The 21,324-nt window shown below is 38.1% G+C and overlaps 1 protein-coding gene across 8 annotated transcripts in view; it reads right to left on the minus strand.

Annotated features, from left to right (window-relative positions):
* The window catches only part of Ca-alpha1T (Ca[2+]-channel protein alpha[[1]] subunit T), a 257,504-nt gene that overhangs the window by 227,018 nt on the left and 9,162 nt on the right, over positions 1-21,324 (minus strand). For all 8 annotated transcript variants that reach the window (XM_073979063.1, XM_073979060.1, XM_073979062.1 and 5 more), the window contains exon 2: positions 11,684-12,137. The gene's annotated coding sequence lies outside the window, so the exon portion shown is untranslated. The remainder of the gene's footprint in view (positions 1-11,683; positions 12,138-21,324) is intronic.

Below are 21,324 nucleotides of genomic sequence, written 5' to 3' on the forward strand. Positions count from 1 at the left end.
TATAAACCAGGGTTTCGGAGTCGGAGTCGAGCAATTTTGCTTGAGTCGGAGTCTTAGTCGAAAAAAATAACTCGACTCAGACTCCGGGCAAAAATTTTTCCACGTTACAGAAATATAACATTAAATTTGGAACAAGAACTTTTTAAAAATTATTATTTATTTTAAGAGTAAGGTATAAGAAAATATATATGCAAATTATATATTATACTAAGTTATAGGAGTATATATAAGTTATTCACAGTTTATTTAATATCATTGGAAGTGTAGTCTATTCATCCCTATTTTGTTGTTGTTGATTAGTTACATTTTTGCAAAAAAAAAAAAATTAAAGTTCTATGACAATCAAATTAGGATTGGATCTTTAACCTCTTTCGTCAGAAGTCTTACTGGTCTTCTCACAAAGGTCTATTGGTATTCTCATATTTTTTATGAGAAGTCATCCTTGTCTTCTATTAAAGACATTGTGGTCTCTATGGGAAATCTTACTGAACACAAAAAATCTTACTGACACAAAATGGAAGTTAAGATCTGGGGGAGGAAAATTCCTTTTGGAAATGAAAGCCCCAATTGACATCGACATTGTCACGTTTTCATTGTCCTTTATCAGTTTTACCCGTTACTTTCTCAAAAAAAAAACCCTGTACGTTTATGTATTTCGGTAAATTTCGTATAATATATTAACTATATATCAAATTCGGATGGTTACGCTTCTGAATTAGGTATCATAAATTGGTTGTTGGTTAACGACAGATTTATCTCGCTATAACTCAGAAGTATGACAAACGGCGAATCTTCTAGAATTCATTATATACTCATTGAGGGCTTTAGATGAAGATATTCAAATAACCGGATCGGTCCGCCAGGAACAGATATAGTTCATTTGTATGCGAGTTTTGTACACAATCAATTACATATACGAAATTCAATGAAATACATAATCATAGAGTTTTCATGAGAAAGGATCGGGTAAAAGTGATAAAGGACAATGAAAACATTACAATATCGATTTCTTGTCCCAGTGGACCGACCCTACATAAAATTTTTCTAGCAACATTTTGTAGAATATTTTCATGCACGAAATCTCATCGTGGTGTACACAATATATCTCAAATATTTCAATAAAACTATCCACACCACACCAAAGTTCAAAATGTGAGCGCTGAATTTTAGTTTAAGGGGTGATCTCTACTTATAAATTTCAGAAAAAAAGTAGAAAGTATGAGTAGCATTGAATATGTGGTCAAATTTTTATTAGTTTTTATTAGTTTTCGAGATAGAGTTGGCACCGCAAAATGCTTTAATAAAAACAAGGTTTTGTAGACGACCTCAAAACTTGGTAATATTTTTCTCTTTCAGATTAAGAAAATAATCCGCCAAAAAGTTAAGTAGTTTTCTCGGAAAATATCGTGAAAAACTGGGTGGTCTCCTTTTGACGCTAAGCACACTAAAATTATGGCTTACATCCAGTTTGAAACTTGGTCGTGAATTGCTTATAGCTTTTATTGCATGTAGTCCTTACGATTTGTATTGTCCTATCATTTTCACATATTTTGAAGGCTTAACGATTTTCTCATTTTCTAATGAAAATGTAAGGAAAAACTAACACATTAGCCTATATAGGCCAAAATATAGGAAAAAATTACAATTTTGTGCACATTTTAATCATTTTTATACCCTCAGCATTTATGCTAACGAGGGTATACATATACACTTTCATACGGGCAAAATGTGCCTCATCGAAATAATGGTTTTAGACCCCAAGTATGTTTGGACCAAATGTGTTTCAGACAATTTGGAGTCGATTGAGCAATGTCCGTCCGTCTGTCTGTCTGGCTGGCTGGAGCGCACGATAACTCTCGAACGGATGAACCGATTCGATTCACATTTTGGCTTTCGTCATATTTTGCCTAAACTTAGTTTAAGTTCGAAGGTAGGCTATATCGGTCCAGTCCTTCCGGTACCTCCCCCACAAAAGTTCGAAAATGTTCGGAAAATTTGTGCGCACGATAACTCTTGAAGGGAGTAAGCGATTTGCTCCATAATTTGCCCATCGTAAAATGTGTACCAGACATAGATAATGTTTCAATATAGACTCAATCGGCCCACTCCTTCGGGTACCTCCCACACAAAATTTCGGGCCATCTCTCGAATCGCTCTGATTTTTGTTTGAGCAACTTGTATTCACTGCCCTCCATACGACGGTACAAGTTTCATTAGGGGCAAGCCCATACTTCCTGAGAAAATAGCCTTAAAGTTGCAAAAAAAAACCCCTATGACACCATGTGTGGTGGTTGGAGAGCAAGATAACTCTAGAACGGATCTGCCGATTCGGTCCAAAATGTGGCCTTGAAGATAAGCCATATCGGTCCACTCCTTCAGGTACCTCCCCCACAATAGTTCAAAAATGTTCGGAAAATTTTTTCATACGTTAACTCTTGAAGGGAGTGGCCGAATGGCCTTGAAGATAAGCCATATCGGTCCACTCCTTCAGGTACCTCCCCCACAATAGTTCAAAAATGTTCGGAAAATTTTTTCATACGTTAACTCTTGAAGGGAGTGTCCGAATGGACTTGAAGATAAGCCATATCGGTCCACTCCTTCAGGTACCTCCCCCACAATAGTTCAAAAATGTTCGGAAAATTTTTTCATACGTTAACTCTTGAAGGGAGTGACCGAATTGGTTCATACTTTACACATCCTAATATATCTACTAGATATAAATCAGGTTCAAATATGGGCTATATTTGTCCACTCCATCCGGTACCCCCCACACAAATTTTCGGATAAGTTCACTTTAAGTCCTGCTATCGAATTACTTTGATTTTTGTTGAAGCAACTTGCATTCGCTGCCTCAATTACGACGGTAAACGTTTTTTCAGGGCAAGACCATACTTCTTGAGCAAACATCCCGAAGGGTGTAAAAACCCCCTATGGCACCATATGTAGTGGCTGGAGATCCACTTCCATAATGGTCAATGTAGATCCATTCCTTCTAGTATCTCCTCCGCAAAACTTGTGATCTCTAATCCTAATGAAAATTTTCGTCGGTTCAAATTCCCAAAATTTTTAGGAACCCCTAAATATATACGTTTTTTGGGGAACAAATTTTCAATATATACAGGCTGAGGGTATATCTCTGTCGGCAAAGCCGACCCGGAGTCGTGATAAAAGCTCGCCTGGAGTCGGAGTCGCACAAAAATACCTCGACTCCGAAACCCTGGTATAAACTTTGCAAATCGTATAATTCCTTCCAGATATAGATCGTATTCGAATATAGACTACATCGATCCACTCCTTCGTGTACATTCCACACAAAATTCGGAAAGAGTGAAGTTTAAGAACTCCTCATGGATAGTTTTGATTTTTTTAGCAGGTTGTCCATGCTGCTTCCTTTAGGACGGTTTATCGGTCGGAAGTCAATACTTCCTGAGATAAAGGCCTAAAAGCACCATGATACCCTGACGACACCAACCAAAATGACTAATCCTCAAGACAACTCTTCTTCCTAACTTAATTTGACGTAATTTAGTATTTCAATACATGAAAGTATAAAACATTTTCTACCTATTAAGATTAGCGGAATTTTAGAATCAGCATAGTTGAGATTGTTGGCCTGTTCTTTTACTTGAAGTAAGGTAACGCTTTTGGGTTAAAAGATTATAAAACTTGAAGATTCTATTTGTTTGTCAATCCCTATCGTATATTCACTGTCCAAGTTCAAAAATGTATGGGTAACGTCATACAAAATAACGTGTGAAATTACGTATACGTATTTTTGACATACAAATGACCGGAGTCCATTGAACTAGATAGTGAACTAGGTCGTTCAAATGAACTGGATTGGCACAATTCTAATATGTATCATGTATCTATCACTCCTACGTATACGTGTTAAAATTAAATTAATATTAGTCATACGCAACAACACAATTTATCTGATAACTTTATAATTTTATATTAATTAATATTTATTATATGAAAATTGTTTTAAATTTTGTGTAAAACTTTAGTATTTGCACACTTCTCATCCCCTCGGCAGGCATGCATCCTGTTCGTTCTAAAATATAAATATAATAATTTTTTGTCAATTTATTTTTTGTTTTTGTGACAGCAGTTATTGGCATTGACCTAGTTTTTTTTTTGTGTCAATAAAATTTCAATTTGAACGCACTGTTGATTTCCTTTCTGTGTCATTGTTGTTGTTGCTGCTCTGCATATACATATAAAGTTGATTTCAATTCATGTTTACATACAAAAAAGAAACTATAATTTCATTATCATTCGAATTGCATTTAATTAAGCATTTTCAGCTATAATTTTGTACGCAACCCCTACCATGTTTATTGTTGGTATTTTTTTCTTTTGTTAAACCCAGGCACTTAGTGATTATTACAATGTGGTTTTTAGGGTGTAATGTGTGTGTTTTCTTTTCATTGATATGTATGGGGGTGTGTGTGTGAACTCAAATTATGTAGATCCAAGTATTCAGTAGATATTAACATACAAATTGCTTGGTGAATTACATAAAAATGCTTTGTACTGAAGAAACGTAAGGATGTTGGGGAAAATTAAATTAAGCAGCAGTAAAAAAACCCAACTAGTTGCGATACGAATCGTCATCATCATCATCGCCAACATACGGTACACAATCAAAAACAGGTGTTTTGTATTTAAGTGAATCGTTTACCACTTCCAAAACCAACACACAACAGCAACAACATCATCATAGCGAGAAATTGTAAGAATGTAAAGGGCATAGAATTGCAAAACTAAACGTGTTATGGTCGTGGGTCGTTCGTTTCATTTCGTTGGCGTTTTTCTGTTTTATTTGATCTGATAATCTATGCGAACTTATGCGAACAAATTGAAATAAATAGTTTTGCTGCAGAAAAGTGTGCTGAAAATTAATTTAAATAATCTGGGCACGAACCTATGTCATGTTGGCTGCCCCCACCCAAACGCCATTTACAAAATGAATGGCATTTAAAATTGTGTTTACCGTGAATTAAGGAAAAAATTGCCACCTAAATTAGAGGGCACACATTACTTGGAAAAGAAACAAAGCAAAAAAACGTTTAAAAGCTTTTTGTTTCACCAAACGGTTGGGGTTATTTTAAAATTATTATATGCGTTTGGTTTACAGTTTAAGCTAATAATTACAAGTAACCTTTCCCTTATTGGTGGTTCAGGGACGGTACATATCAAGTAATGTCTTGTGTTTTGTAACTCTTACAACTCCTAAAACCAGGAAATTTAAAAATATTGGAGTCTTGAGACTTCTGAGATGGCAATTTATTCTAGGATCTTGGAATTCAAAAAGGGTTACTAACCATCTTGAATTTCAAGATCCTAGCATAAACCGACACCTCTGATGACTCTGATGAGTGTTCATTAGAGGGACCAAAAAAAAAAACAAAAAATATGGAACTCCTAACCACTCATTTTTTCAGTTTATCCAAAAACTTTATGTATGAAATTTTATGGCGATCGGTTACCGTTAATCCGTGCCAACCTAGAATTTTTGTATGGAACCAAAGGTCAATTTTCACGAAAAAGTCCACCCAATTGATGAAAAAATTTGACCTGTTCATGGTTTTGGCTAAAATACTATTTCTACAAAAATGTATGATGATGGGTTAACGATAACCGTGCCCCTGGTTGTTGTTGTTGTAGCAACGCATAAATGCTCGTTCGTGTATTATTTCAGTTATCAACTTCCTCTGTAGGCAGACTCAAGAATTCTGCAACCTGGACTGGTTGCGTCCATAAAAAATGAGAGACAGGTGAGTGGGGTTCGCTGGGCAGTTAAATAAATGCAGAGTATCGTGTGGTCGCAATCCACATGCTGGGCATATGTTGGGTATCGTGGCGTCAATTCTGGCCCAATACGAATTGAGGCGGCTGCATCGTCCGGATCTTTACTGAGCTAAAACCACTCGTGTTTGCCTTGGCAGCTGGCGTTCTTCTGCTGCGACAGATGGGGGATGGTCTTTAAGTACGGCATTCACACTGTATCTTCGTACTGCTTGCGCAACCATGTTGGTGTTAATGCGATTCAAGCCTTGCTGATAGGCTCGTTGATCTAGCGGTTCTCGTTTATACCTTTGGACCTCTCTCTCTCTAGATCATGAAGGTCTTTCCTGATGCGCCTGGGTGGGGGGAGCCTGTCCATTAAATCGTGACAGGGATGCTCACTGCGGTAACACCCAAGCAGGTACTGCATCGCCAACATCTTATTGTGCTGACGCACCGGTAAAACCTTCGCCTTCTCATGAAGATGGTCCACTGGTGTCATGTGGAGGCACCCTGTTGCAGTCCTCAGGGCGGTATTCTGCAGGTATGAATCTTCTTCCACTGCGATGCGCTAACCTTTGCAGACCACGCTGGCGCCGCATAGCTTACCATAGACCGGCCTATTGCATTGTAGGTGGTCAACAAGGTTTCCTTAACAGCCAGCCAGCGACTTGAGAACCTTGTTCCTACTTCTGATCTTATTGCAAATAGCTGTGGCATGCGCGGACGACTTGAACATGCTATCGAACGTTACACCCAGTATTTTAGGGTAGTTAGTGGTCGGAATCAGTGCACCATCGACCAATATGTTCAGTGGGAGCCTCATCTCAGCCATCCATGTGGTGAACAGCGTGGCGGTGGATTTAGCGGCGGATATTTTCATATTCCTCAGATGGAAGAACTGCACTAGATCAGCTATGTTGACAATTAACTTATCACATATGTCATCGGTGATAGGACCCGACGCCGCATACATCACGATCTCTATACCGTCTAGAGGGTGTGGAATTTCAGAAAGGTAGAGGTTAAACAGTTCCGGTGATGTCACCCCTCCTTGGGGAACTCCCTGTTTCACTATACGGAGTTTGGACTTCTTGTTTCTGAATTCTACAAATGACTGGCGTCCACACATATAGTCGATTACCCAACGTTGCAAACATGGCTGGAGATTAGTTTTCTCTATATCCTCGAACAGCTTGGCATGGTTGACGGTATCGAAGGCCTTCGATAGGTCAAGAGCCACCATGACTGTTCGGTCGCACGGCTTTTATTGGTTCAGTCCTTATGATATGTGTGGATATGGCGTCTAATGCTGTTGTAGTACTATGCATTTTCCGAAATCCATGTTGATATTGGGCAACTGGAAAACACCTTCTCATCGTGGGGAGGAGTAGCGCCCTAGGATCTTTGCTACTGGCGACAGGAGTGAAATCGGCCTGTACGACAAAGTTTCAAACAATTTAGAGTTGATTTAGCCATGTCCGTCCGTCTGTCTGTCTGGCTAGCAGGAGCGCACGATAACACTCGAACGGATACACCGATTCGGACCAAAATTTGGCTTTCGTAATATTTTGTTCAAACTTAGTTCAAGTTCGAAGATGGATTATATCGAACCACTCCTTCCAGTACCTCCCCCACAAAAGTTCGAAAATGTTCGGAAAATTTGTGCGCACGACAACTCTTGAAGGGAGTAAGCGATTTGATCCATACTTTGCAAATCGTGAAGAGGTACCAATATGGACTCAGTTGGTCCACTCCTTTGGGTACCTCCCACACAATATTTCTGATAAGTTTAGCTTAGGACTTGCTCGCGAATTGCATCGATTTTTGTTGTAACAGTTTGTACTCACTGTCCTCTATACGACAGTATAAGTTTCATCAGGGGCAAGGCCATTCTTCGTGAGATAATAGCCTGAAAATTAAAAAAAAAACCTATAACACCGTGTGTAGTGATTGGAGAGCAAGATAACTCTCGAACGGATCTGCCTATTCGTTCCAAAATTTGGCCTTCGTAATATTTTGGCCAAACTTAGTTTAAGTTCGAAGATAAGCCATATCGACCCACTTCTTCAGGCACTTTCCCATAAAAGTTTAAAAATGTTCGGAAAAATTGTGCGCACGATAACTCTTAATGGGAATGACCGATTTGGTCCATACTTTATACATCCTAATATATCTACCAGATTTAGATCAGGTTCGAATATGGGATATATTTGTCCACTTCTTCGGGTACCTCCCTCGCAAAGTCTCGGATAAGTTCACTTTAAGACCGGCTCTCGAATCACTTTGATTTTTGTTAAAGCAACTTGCATTCGCTGCCTCAATTACGACGGTAACAGTTCTTTAGGAGCAAGTCCATACTTCTTGAGAAAACAGCCCGAAAGGTGTAAAAACCCCCTATAGTACCATATGTAGTGGCTGGTGAGCACGATAACTCTCGAACTGATCAACCGATTTGGTCCAAAATTTGGCATTCGTCATATTTTGTCCAAACTTAGTTTCAATTCGAATATGGAGAATACCGGTCCACAACTTCCAGTACTTCCCCCAATAATTAACAAGTAAAAAAGTATCAGTCGGCTTGGGCGACAGAGATATACCCTCAGCCTGTGTATATTGAAACATTCTTTTTTTCCAAAAAACGTGGGTATATAGGGGGTTTAAACATTTTCGGCGTATAAACCGACAAAAATGTTGATTAGGATTAAAAAGCAAAAGTTTTGCGGAGGAGATACTTAAAGGAATGGATCGACATTGATCATTATGGAAGTGGATCTCCAGCCACTACATATGGTGCCATAGGGGGTTTTTACACACTTTGGGCTGTTTGCTCAAGAAGTATGGACTTTTACCATCGCAATAGAGGCAGCGAATGCAAGTTCCTTCAACAAAAATCAAAGTGATTCGACAGTAGGTCTTAAAGTGAACTTATCCGAAATTTTGTGTGGGAGGTACCGGATGGAGTAGACAAATATAGTCCGTATTTGAACCTGATCTATTATGGTAGATATATTAGGATATGTAAAGTATGGACCAATTCGGCCACTCCCTTCAAGAGTTAACGTACGAACAATTTTTCCGAACATTTTTGAACTTTTGTGGGGGAGGTACCTGAAGGAGTGGACCGATATGGCTTATATTCGTACTTAAACTATGTTTGGACAAAATATTACTAAGGACAAATTTTGGACCCAATCGGCAGATCCGTTCGAGAGTTATGTTGCGTTCCAACCATCTCACACGGTGTCATAGGGGTTTTGTGCAACTTTCAGGCTATTTTCTCAGGAAGTATGGACTTGCGCCTGATGAAACTTGAACCGTCGTATGGGGGGCAGTGAATACAAGTTGCTAAAACAAAAAACAACGCGATTCGAGAGCAGGTCCTAAACTGAACTTATCCGAAATTTTGTGTGGGAGGTACCCGAAGGAATAGACCGATTGAGTCCATATTAGAACCTCATCTAAGTCTGGTAGCCATTTCACGATGCAAAGTATGGACCAAATCGGTTACTTCCTTCAAGAGTTATCGTACGTACAAATTTTCCGAACATTTTCGAACTTTTGTGGGGGAGGTACCGGAAGGAGTGGACTGATATAGCCTATCTTCGAACTTAAACTAAGTTTGGACAAAATATTACGAAAGCCAAATTTTGGATCCAATCGGTTGCCCCGTTCGAGAGTTATCGTGCGCTCCAGCCAGACAGACAGACGGACGGACATTGCTCAATCGACTCCAAATTGTCTGAAACACATTTCGTCCAAACATACTTGGGGTCTAAAACCATTATTTCGATGAGGCACATTTTGCCCGTATGAAAGTGTATATACCCTCGTTAGCATAAATGCTGAGGGTATAAAAAAGGTGTCACTAAAATGGTATGCACGATATCTCTTAAACTGGGCAACCAATTTGGTGCAAACTTTGGATCTGATAATATCACTGATGTCAAAAATTACTATAAAAACGAGACAAAATCGATTAGTTGTCAATGTGAGCGGTAACTAAAATTTTCTGAACGACATTTTTGCAGAACATTTCGAATCTGAAAAACGTTATTTTGTGGTACTTTTATAGCGGCTCTTAAAATAAAGGACGAAAAGGACATTGAAGGAAGCGAGTTAGAGGGTCGAAGTGCTCTCCAAAAATAATCTTAATTCGATTCGACTGAAGACATGTCATCTAAAAATAAACTAAAGCAACCGTGAACAATGATATCACGCTAATTTCTGACGGCTTACAGGATCTCTAGCAAAAACTTCATCACGTCATAACGCGGAAGTTCGACTCACGGCGGATCTGTCCTTCGGGGTTCTTAATATACTCACCAAGGGCTTTCTTCCCCAAGAGGAATTTTCCGTGCCCCAGACTTTCACCTCCATTTTGTTGCACAGTGTATTTTGTCCAAATTTAGTTTAACTTCTAAAATGGTCCATATCGGTCCTCTCCTTGAGGTACCACCCTCACAAAAGTTCAACATTTTTGTCTAAGTGCAGTTTAGGATATCTTCCTTTGGAAATGTATACCGATGCTGTTGGTTGTGGTCCTGTTTACAACGATACTATGTTTTCCATGGACAAGTCCATGCTCCCCGGCATACTGATCCAAATGTTATACGATGACCCAATGAAATGACTAGTGGGCGTGATATCTATCGAAAAGATATGACTCCCAAAATAAGATCCACTTCCATAGTCCACCAAGTTGGTCCATTCATTTAAGTACCTCCTCCGCAATACTTTTGAACTTTAATCCTAATCCACATTTTTTGTCGGCAAGCTCAAATATCCAAAAAGGGCCACGGAATTCTGAAAAGATCCTTAATACATTCGAACTGTCCGTAGGTGAAAGTTTAAATTCACATACGCTGAGGATATATTATCTCTGTCGGCAAAGCCGACTGATGCTTTTTACTTATTTGTTTTTTATCAAGTCAACCTAGTGTCCTGTCTAGAATCATTTCTCAATACATACACATGTACCAATCGAAGGGGATTTCCTTCATGAATTGTAATGCCTTCCATTTCTAAAATTTGATATGATAGATTGGCAGTGGCTTAGAATGCTAAGACCTCGACAACATTGTCGGTTTGTTGGAAAGATGTATTGAGAAATGATTCTAGACAGGACACTAGGTTGACTCGGTAAGAAAAAGTCTTCAAAAATACTTCATGTCTACAAAATTGTAATAATGGTTGCATAACTAGAAGTTATCAAACTCAGCCGTTGTCTTCTAGCCATTCACATCCGATATGCCTGATGAGCTGACTTATACCACCAGCGAAACGATGGTAGCATATTGGTTGGGACTTCGCTAGAATTCACTTTTTCAATACAAAACTCCTTAGGTCATGTTAGCTCGATTAATTCAATTAATTATTTTATTTATTTACTTATTCTTTTTTTTTTTTGGATCACTCTAGTGCCCATTTTTCTATTTTTTCGCGATTTCCGAACATTATCTTATTCCCTTTAATATTTTATTAGAAAAACAATTTTTATCAATTAAAAAAACTAAAAAATTTAGTTGCCCACACTTCTCAGACAGAATTTTAATCCATAATTGTTGTAGGCGTGAAATGAAAAAATCAACAACAACAAAACCATATTTATGATTTATTAACCCAAAATTCCTCCTTTAAAACACTCAATTTTTCATTTTAATAACTACTGGCCCGAACACTGAAATGCTATGACGAATGGACTGGTCATATTCCCTGTTTATTTTATTTCTCACAATTACTTGTGGTTTTTTGTTGCTATTGTTGTTTTTGGACTATTTATTTATTTAATAATATTTAATAAACTATCCAATGGATATGCATTCTATTGTTTTTGTTTCTGTTTTTAGTATTTCATTATTTTCAGTTTGTTGTGGTTTGTAATACCTACTTTTGTTTGTATTTATTTGCTGGTGTGTTGGTGGGGTGCTGCTGCTGCTACTACTACTGGCACCATCAATAATGTTGTGGGGGTTGTTGTTGTTGCTGGTTCTGTTGTTGTTCCTGCTTTTGCTTCCAGCTCATTTATTATTTAGTAAACTTTGGTTTCAAACTAATTTTTATTTATGCACTCTTTCTCTAACGCACACACACATACACTTATATATTATTTCATATATACACACACACAAACGCACAAATATTGCTTATTTTCTCACAATTAGTGTTGCTATTGTTGTTGTAGGTATTTGTTATTTATTTTTCTTTCTATTTGGAAAAAAATTTCTGGTTTTGTTTTTTATTTTGTTTAGCAGGTTTTCTCAGGTAAAGTATTTTCGAATGCTTTTGTACTTCGTTTCACTAGTTGTTGATATTGTTGTTGTTCTTTTGTTCCAGGAGAATTTCTGAAAAATTAGAAAAAGTAGTTGAAAACTTAGTAATGAATGGTATTAGTTGTAAAAAACACTGTAAAAATAAATTGTTTATATGAAATGCTTAAAATAACAAGTACAAAAGACAGCGATATATCCTCAATCTGTTCTTAACAAAATTTGTGGGGCAGATACAGGAAAAAGTGGACCAATATAGTTTATCTTGGAATTTGACGTAAGTTTGGAATACTGATAACGATGTGCAAAACATTATATCAAATCAAGGACTGCCTTAAGGAGACAGTCAGTATGGACTTACTGCCGCTCCTCCACTCCTTCAGGTACCTCCCCCACAAAAGTTCAAAAAATGTTCGGAAAAATTGTTCGTACGTTAACTCTTGAAGTGAGTGGCCGAATTGGTCCATACTTTACACATTCTAATATATCTGCCAAATATAAATCAGGTTCAAATATGGAGTATATTTGTCCACTCCATCCGGTACCTCCCACACAAAATTTTGGATAAGTTCACTTTAAGATCTGCTATCGAATCACTTTGATTTTTGTTGAAGCAACTTGTATTCACTGCCTCAATTACGATGGTAAACGTTTTTTATACCCTTATGCCTCATCGAAATAATGGTTTTAGACCCCAAGTATGTTTGGACGAAATGTGTTTCAGACAATTTGGAGTTGATTTAGCAATGTCCGTCCGTCTGTCTGGCTGGTGCGCACGATAACTCTCGAACGGATCAACCTATTCAGTTTAAATTTTGGCTTTCATAATATTTTGTCCAAACATAGCTTAAGTTCGAAGATGAGCTATATCGGTCCACTCCTTCCGGTACCTCCCCCCACAAAATATTCGGAAAATGTGTGGGCATTATAAATCTTGAAGGGAGTAACCGATTTGGTCCAAACTTTGCACATCGTTAAATTTCTACCAGACTTAGATGAGGTTCCAATATGGACCCATTCGGCCCACTCCTTCCGGTATCTCCCACACCAAATTTCGTAAAAGTTCAGTTTAGGACCTGCTCTCGAATCCCTTTGATTTTTGTTGCAACAACTTGTATTCACTTCCCCCCATACGACGGTACAAGTTTCATCAGGGGCAAGTCCTGAGAAAATGGCCGGAAAGTTGCAAAAAGCCCCTTTGACACCTTGTGTAGTGGTTGGAGCGCAAGATAACTCTCGAGCGGATCTGTCGATTCGGTCTAAAATTTGACCTTCGTAATATTTTATCAAAACATAGTTTAAATTCGAAGATGGGCTATATCGGTCCACTCCTTTAGGTACTTCCCCCACAAAACTTCAAATATGTTCGGAAAAAATTTGCGCACGATAACTCAGGAAGGGAGTGACCGATGTATTCTATACTCCTAATATATCTGCCAGATATATCGAATATCGAATATGGACTATATTTGTCTCTTCCTTCTGGTACCTCTCACACAAAATTTCGGATAAGTTCACTTTAAGACCTGCTCTCGAATCGCTTTGATTTTTGTTGAAGCGATTTGCATTCGCTACCTCCATTACGACGGTAAAAGTTTTTTCAGGGACAAGTCCATATTTCTTGGGAAAACAGCCCGAAAAGTGTACAAAACCCCTATGTCACCATATGTGGCGGTCGGAGAGCACGATAACTCTCGAACTGTTCAACCGATTTGGTAAAATATTTGGTCTTCGTCATATTATATCCAAACTTAGTTTCATGGGCAATACCGGTCCACAACTTTCGGTACATCTCCCCAATATCTAAAAAATGTCACTAAATGGGGGCAACCAATTTGGTCCAAACTTTGGATCTCCTAATATTTCATCAAAATTTAGTTAAACTTCGAAAATAGCCCATATCGGTCCTTCCTAAGGGTACCTGCCCTACAAAAGTTCAACATTTGTGTCTTAGTGCAATTAATTCCTAATCCACATTTTTGTCGGTAAGTTTAAATGCCCAAAAAGGGCCACAAAATTCTGAAGAGACCTTAAATACATTCTATCTGTCCGGAGGTGAAAGTTTCGCTTCACATTGGCTGAGGGTATATATCTGTCGGCAAAGCCGACTGACACTTTTTTACTTGTTCAGGGGCAAGTCCACACTTCATGAGCAAACAGCCCGAAGGGCTATGGCACCGTGTGTAGTGGCTGGAGATTCACTTCCATAATGGTCAATATCGATCCATTTTTTTAAGTATCTCCTCCGCAAAACTTTTGCTCTTTAATCCTAATCAACATTTTTGTCGGTTTATACGCCAAAAATTTTTAAAACCCACTGTATACATACATTTTTTGGGAAAAATTGTTTCAATATGCACAGGCTGAGGGTATATCTCTGTAGGCCAAACCGACTGATACTTTTTTACTTGTTTTGCTACAGAAAACAATTCCGCAACTTCACTTTTCGGAAAGTTCTTGGTTTCAAAAAACATTTAGTCAGGTAGCACCATGGTGTAATGACTCACGTGGTCGCTTACCACTCTGAATGCCTGAGCTCGTGTTCCGGCAAAATAATACCAAATTTTCCAACTGTGGTTCCTTCGTATATTTATTCAGTTATCTGGCTTTGGTACCTCAGTGTCCAGATTCAAAAATTCTGCAAACTAGGCTGGCTCCGTCAATAAAAAAAAATCAGGAGACAGCTGAGTGAGGTTAGCTGGTCAGCTAAACAATTGCAGTGTGTCGTGCGGTTCCAAACCACATGCAGGGCCCAATAAGAATTAAGTCGGCTGCATCGTCCGGATTTGAACTGGGCTAAAACCACTCGCCTTTGCTATGGCAACTGGTATTCTTCTGCTGCGTTGAATGTGAGGGGGTTTTCGAGTACGGCATTTACACTGTACCTTTGTACTTCCTGCTCAACAGCAGCATTGTGAATGCTATTCAGGCCTGCCTGATAGGCTCGGTGATCTAGAGGTTGTCGCTTGGACCTTTGGACCTCACCTTCTCCAGATAATGAAGATTTCTCCTGACGTGTCTGGGAGGGAGAAGCATCTTCACTAGATCGAGGAAAGGATGCTCACGGGGTAACACCCTGTGTCCAGATTAAAATATTCTTCAATCTGGACTGGCTCCGTTCAAAAAGAATCAGGAGACTTCTGAAGTAAACTGGGCAGCTAAACAATTGCAGCGGGTCGTGCGCTCCAAACCACATGCAGGGCCTATTAGAATTGAGGCGGCTGCATCGCCCGGATCTTAACTGGGTCAAAACCACTCGCCTCTGCCTTGGCAACTGGTGTTCTTCTGCTGCGATGGATGCGGGGGTGGTCTTCGAGTACAGCATTCATACTGTACTTGTGTTCTGCCTGCTCAACCGCATCAGTGTGAATGCTATTCAGGCCTGCCTGATTGGCTCGTTGATCTAGAGTTTCTCGCTTGCAACCTTGAACCTCTCTTTCACCAGATAATGAAGATCTTTCCTGACGTGCCTCACGACGGTAACACTCAACAATATCATTATTGTGATGATGTAGCGGTCAAATCTTTGTCTCCTCATGTAAAATGTCCACTGACGACGTGAGGAGGTAAGTTTGAATATTTTTCCACTGCGTAGAGCTAATATTTGCAAACCATACTGACTCCATATAACTTATCACAAACCGGTCTGTTGCTTTAAAAGAGTTCAACAAGGTTTCTTTTTCAGCACCCCATGTGCTACCGGTCAGCGACTTTAGAACTTTGTTCCTACTACGAATCTTGTCGCAGGTGGCTGTGGCTTACGTGGACAACTTAAACATGCTATCGAACGTTACATCTAATATCTTGGGATACTTAGTGGTCGGAATAAGGACATCATCCATCAGTATGTTCAAGGCGAGCCTCATTTTAGCCGTCCAAGTGGATTTAACGGCGGATATTTTCATATTGTTTAGGTGGAAAATTACACTATGTCAGATATGTAGATTAGGGTTATGACTTTCTTACAACCTCATATTCCTGTATCATAGTGTGTTGACTTTCTGCATATGATTACGTAACATCTTAATTATAAGGTGATTCGGTGAAAACCGTCACGCACAAAATGAATTTAAAATTTGAATTTATCAGAATTAGGGACAATTTTTTGAAGTCACCGTAAGCAGATTTATAATTGAAAATAAACTTTAGAGCCACTTGAGATAACAAAACTGAAATAACATTTGTTTCTCACTTTCTTTTGAAATTCTGAGAATCATAAAAGTGCCGTAAACCCATTTTTCAAAAATATAGTTTTTAACAAAAAATTAATGACCTGTTTCTGTAAGACGATTCGAATTCAAATTCGCTCGAATTACGACCAAACTCCAGTTGTTGTAGAAAATGATTGTTTGATTGAAAATAAAAACAATTAAAATATTTTTCAAAAAACAGAATCGTCTTAGTGAAACATGCCATAAAAATTCAAACACTTTCAAAATGGTTTCTGCATGACATTTTTCAAATATTTGAATAGAATTAACGTTATTTTAGTTCTGAGAATCATAAAAGTGTCGTAAACGCTTTTTTTCAAAAATACAATCTTTTAACAAAAAATTAAAAATTAAAATGTTTTCAAAATGGTTTCTGTATGACCTTTTTCAATATTTGAATGGAACTAACTTTATTTAGTTATTAGTAGGCTTAAATGTATTCGTTCGTCCAACAGGAAATAATTTTTGAAAAAAAAAATTGTTTTTTCATTTCATACATTAAAAAAACATTATTTTTGAAAATCGATTTGTGAGTGAATTTTTTAATATTTCAGTGGAATAAACGTTATTTTAGTGATTAATTAATAAAAGTTCGTTCATCCGTGCTTGTGGATAACACAAGCAGTACTCAAGCTGTTCCAAAAATACATGGAAACCTGCTTGCTAGATCTGTGAATAAGATATCGATAATGCCATCGATTTTTTGTCAACTCTATTAAGACCCCAAATTTGTTAAGACCAAATGCGTACCCGACAATATGTAGTCGATTTAGCCCTGACCGCCCGTACGCCTGTCTGCTTGTATGGCTGGCTGGTGTCCACGATTCCTTTTGAAAGGAGTTATCGATTTGGAACAAAGCAAATTCTAATATTTCTTCCAAACCTTGTGTATGTTTTTTACATGGTTAAAATTCCCAGCCCATGTTATGCCGAGGGCTTTAATAAGCACTGAAAAGGGTGATATTCATACCAACCATGGCATTGTCGAGGTATTTGTTCACATAAGCAGATCGAACTTACAACTTCAAATGTAGAACCATTTAGTCCCAACCAAGGCGAATTAAACAAGGTGATCCAATAGTTGACGTTAGGTTGTAGTCTTCATTTCCTGTCAATTTTTTTTCCGCGAAATATCCACAAAAGTTAGAAGAAAACGTTAAAATATTATTCGCGAAGCTTAAACAAAGATGTTGTACACAAATATTTTTTATAGAAGCGAAATATTTGTTATTTATTTTTGATTAAAAATATGTTTTGACAGCAAATGAAGACATCAGTTGGTATTATTGTATCACCTTCTTTCTTACACCATGGTCCCAACTACATGAATTTCTAAACCAAAAATTTCGTATTTTTTATATTGTTCCCTTGGTTGTTTTTTGTTATTTCTCGTTATTGTTGTTCAATTAATGTAGGAGTATGAAAAGAATGTCATTATTTTTTGTTTGGTCCTAAACAACAACAACAAAATTAATAACAAATGGAAGTCCATAAATTAAGACGTAAACATGCCACTACTGAAACTATTTACAGCAACACAAATCGTTGCTAATGGGCCATAGAAGAGTGAATTGTGAAGAAGGGGGCGCGAGAGAAGCGGGAGAGAGGGATCGAGTGGCCAAGTACATTAATTAATTTGCACACAAATTGTTGCGAAATTAAAAGCAAACCAGTGGATAATCACTATTAGTAACAATAACAACAATATTGAAAAAAGAACAACAACAACAACAACAATGGTTTACTTTTCACATAACAAAAACATTGGACTCATTGAGAATTAGTGGTGGAATAAGATTTAATACTTTTTTTAAAGTACTCAAATGCATCTGTTTTATTTAAAATGTTTGTTTTTGAAATGGCACACACATGGACACCTACACTTATGGAGAGATATACACGTGGTGTTATACATGTGTAGGTATGTATGTATGTGGCACAAAACCTTGAGAGATTAACATCAGCTGTAATAACAGACAAGAAAATTAGAAAGAAAGCAACAATATACCAGCAACAATAACAGTTACCAGCAGACCTGTAAACAAAAATTGCACATATTTGTGTATGTATGCGCTTAATTTTTATTACACACAAGTCTAGCTAAAATTATGTATGTATGTATATATCAACTGGACAAAATCATGACGTTGTTGTGGCATGTGTTAACCCATGTTTGGGTGTCATTCACTTCACGTATACACAAACATATGTATGAATTCCCCACCAATTCTCGCCAATTTCCTACACCTACACACAGATGCAGTTGTAGTGGCTCGTGCTCCATTATTATGTCGTTTGTAGGCACAAATACTGAGTCCTTTTATAGTTTTTGTTCTTTTTCTTTTTTGTAGATGGTTTCTTCAAATTGTATGCTGTTGGTCAGAAGCCTTTGTGGTCACCTCAACCCAAGTTTGAAATGAAAGTGCGTTCGCCTGCATTTGAAATGAATGAACTTGAAAACGAATTGTTATTCTAAGGCATTTACACATACACCCATATTTAGTACGAATATATCGCTCAATAAAACAAAACGATTTTGCAAAAAATACATAGTTCATCTCTCAAGATGGACCTTTAGTTTACCGCCACTAAATCCATCATAATCTGGACTGCACTACGAATATGTTAAGTCTAAATGTTATAACTCGGAGATTTGTATACCCTACACCACTATGCGGGGAGGGCATTATAAGTTAGTTTCGGACAAAAAGTTTGTGACGCATCGAAATAATGGTCGTAGACCCATACTTATACGAGTATATGCCAAAATGAATGTCTCAACGAGCTGAGTCGATCTGGCTATGTAAGTCCGTCCCTCCGTCAGTCTATCTAAACCTTGTAATCAAGCTACAGGTCTCAATTTTGAAAGGATCGTCACCAAATGTTGGGTGTTGATGAAGGTCCCGGAGGGGAAGAAGCCTATTGATTTGATGATGGTCGGATAATATTTAGTGGCCGAAATGGGCAAAAAACTTATTCAGAGAAAAATTCAACGTTTTTTAAAGCGAATATCTTAGCTTCTATAAGGGGTATACCAAAAGAAGAACCTGACAATGAAAGTAGAAAATATCACATTTCTAAGTAGGTTGTCGTAGGTGGTGAAACAACGAAGATTTCCCAATAGTCGCAAATAAAACCAACTTTTCGTTTTTGCGATTTTAATTATAATGGCGAATATAACAGCTTTGGTTGGGGACTTTCCAAAACCCTGCATATGAAAGTAGAAAATCCCATCTTTACAATAATGCAAAGTAGGTTGGCGTAGGTGACAAGGTGACGGAGATATCGCAACAGCCGGTAAAACATTTTTTTTAAATCACGTTACACGTAGCTATTTGATCGGATCGTCTCGAAATTTTGGTGGTGATGGCCGGATAATATTCAGGGTCGGAATGGACAAAAAAAACTTATTTAGAGAACAAGTCAACGTTTTATTCCAAAGCAAATATCTCAGCGTCTGTAAGGGTTATGCCAAAATCAAAACCTGACAATGAAGATAGGAAATATCACCTTTCTAACGATGTAAAGTAGGTGGTCAAACAACGAAGATATCACAATAGTCGCAAATAAAACCCAACTTTTCACTTTTGCGATTTTCATTATAATGACGAATATCACAGTTTTGGTTGGGGACCTCCAAAAGCAAAGCCTGAATATGAAAGTAGGTCAAAAAACGTAGATATCCCAAAAATCGGTAATGCATCCCATTTTTTCATTTTTCGGTAATCACGCTACAAGTCGCAATTTTGATAGGATCGTCATGTCATTTTGGTGGTTAATAGGGCTCCCGGAGAGGAAGAATCATTTTGTGTTTGGCCGGGTAATATTTAAGAGTCGGAATGGGCAAAAAACCTATAGGGACAAAAATTCAAAGTTTTATTCTTATGTGAATATCCCAGCCTTTAGAAGTCGTATTCCAAAAGAAAAGTCCATCAATGGATGAGGAAAATATCACTTTTATTATGATGGAAAATAAGTTTGCGTACATCCAAGTATGTGTGGACAAAATCTGTTTCAAACAATTTGGAGTTGATTTAGCCATGTCTATCTGTCTGTCTGTCTGGCTGGCTGGTGCGCACGATAACTCTCGAGCGGATAAACCGATTCGGTTCAAATTTTGGCCCAAATATTTTGCCCAAACTTAGTTTAAGTTCGAAGATGAGCTACATCGGCCCACTCCTTCCGGTACCTCCCCCACAAAAGTTCGAAAATGTTCGAAAAGTTTGTGCGCACTATTACTCTTGAAGGAAGTGACCGATTTGGTCCATACTTTGTATAGCGTAAACTTTCTACCAGAGTAATATGAGGTTCAAATATGGACTCAATCGGTCCACCCCTTCGGGTACCTCCCACACAAAATTTCGGAAAAGTTCAGTTTAGGACCTGCTCTCGAATCGCTTTGTTTTTTGTTGTAGCAACTTGTATTCACTGTCCCCCATACGAGTTTCATCAGGGGTAAGTCCACACTTCCTGTGAAACTAGCCTTAAAGGTGCAAAGAAACCCCTATGACACCATGTGTAGTGGTTGGACGCAAGATAACTCTTGAACGGATCTACTGAGTCGGTCCAAAACGTGGCCTTCGTAATATTTTGTGCAAACTTAGTTTAAGTTCGAAGATAAGCCATATCGGTCCACTCCTTCAGGTACCTCCCCCACAAAACTTAAAAATGTTCGGAAAAATTTTGCGCACGGTAACTCTTTGCACATCCTAATATAGCTACCAGATATATATCACGTTCGAATATGGACTATATTTGACTACTCCTTCTGGTACCTCTCACACAAAAATTTCGGATAAGTTCACTTTAAGACCTGCTCTCGAATCACTTTGATTTTTGTTGAAACGATTTGCTTTCGCTACCCCCATTACGACGGTAAAAGTTTTTTCAGGGGCAAGTCCATCTTTTTTGGGAAAACAGGCCGAAAGGTGTAAAAAACTCCTATGTCACCATATGTGGCGGTCGGAGAGCACGATAACTCTCGAACTGTTCAACCGATTTGGTCCAACATTTGGTCTTCGTCATATTATATTCAAACTTAGTTTCATGGG

This window comes from Musca autumnalis, unplaced genomic scaffold (assembly GCF_047663935.1).
Source record: "Musca autumnalis isolate F117 unplaced genomic scaffold, ASM4766393v1 scaffold_3, whole genome shotgun sequence".
Taxonomy (NCBI): domain Eukaryota; kingdom Metazoa; phylum Arthropoda; class Insecta; order Diptera; family Muscidae; genus Musca; species Musca autumnalis.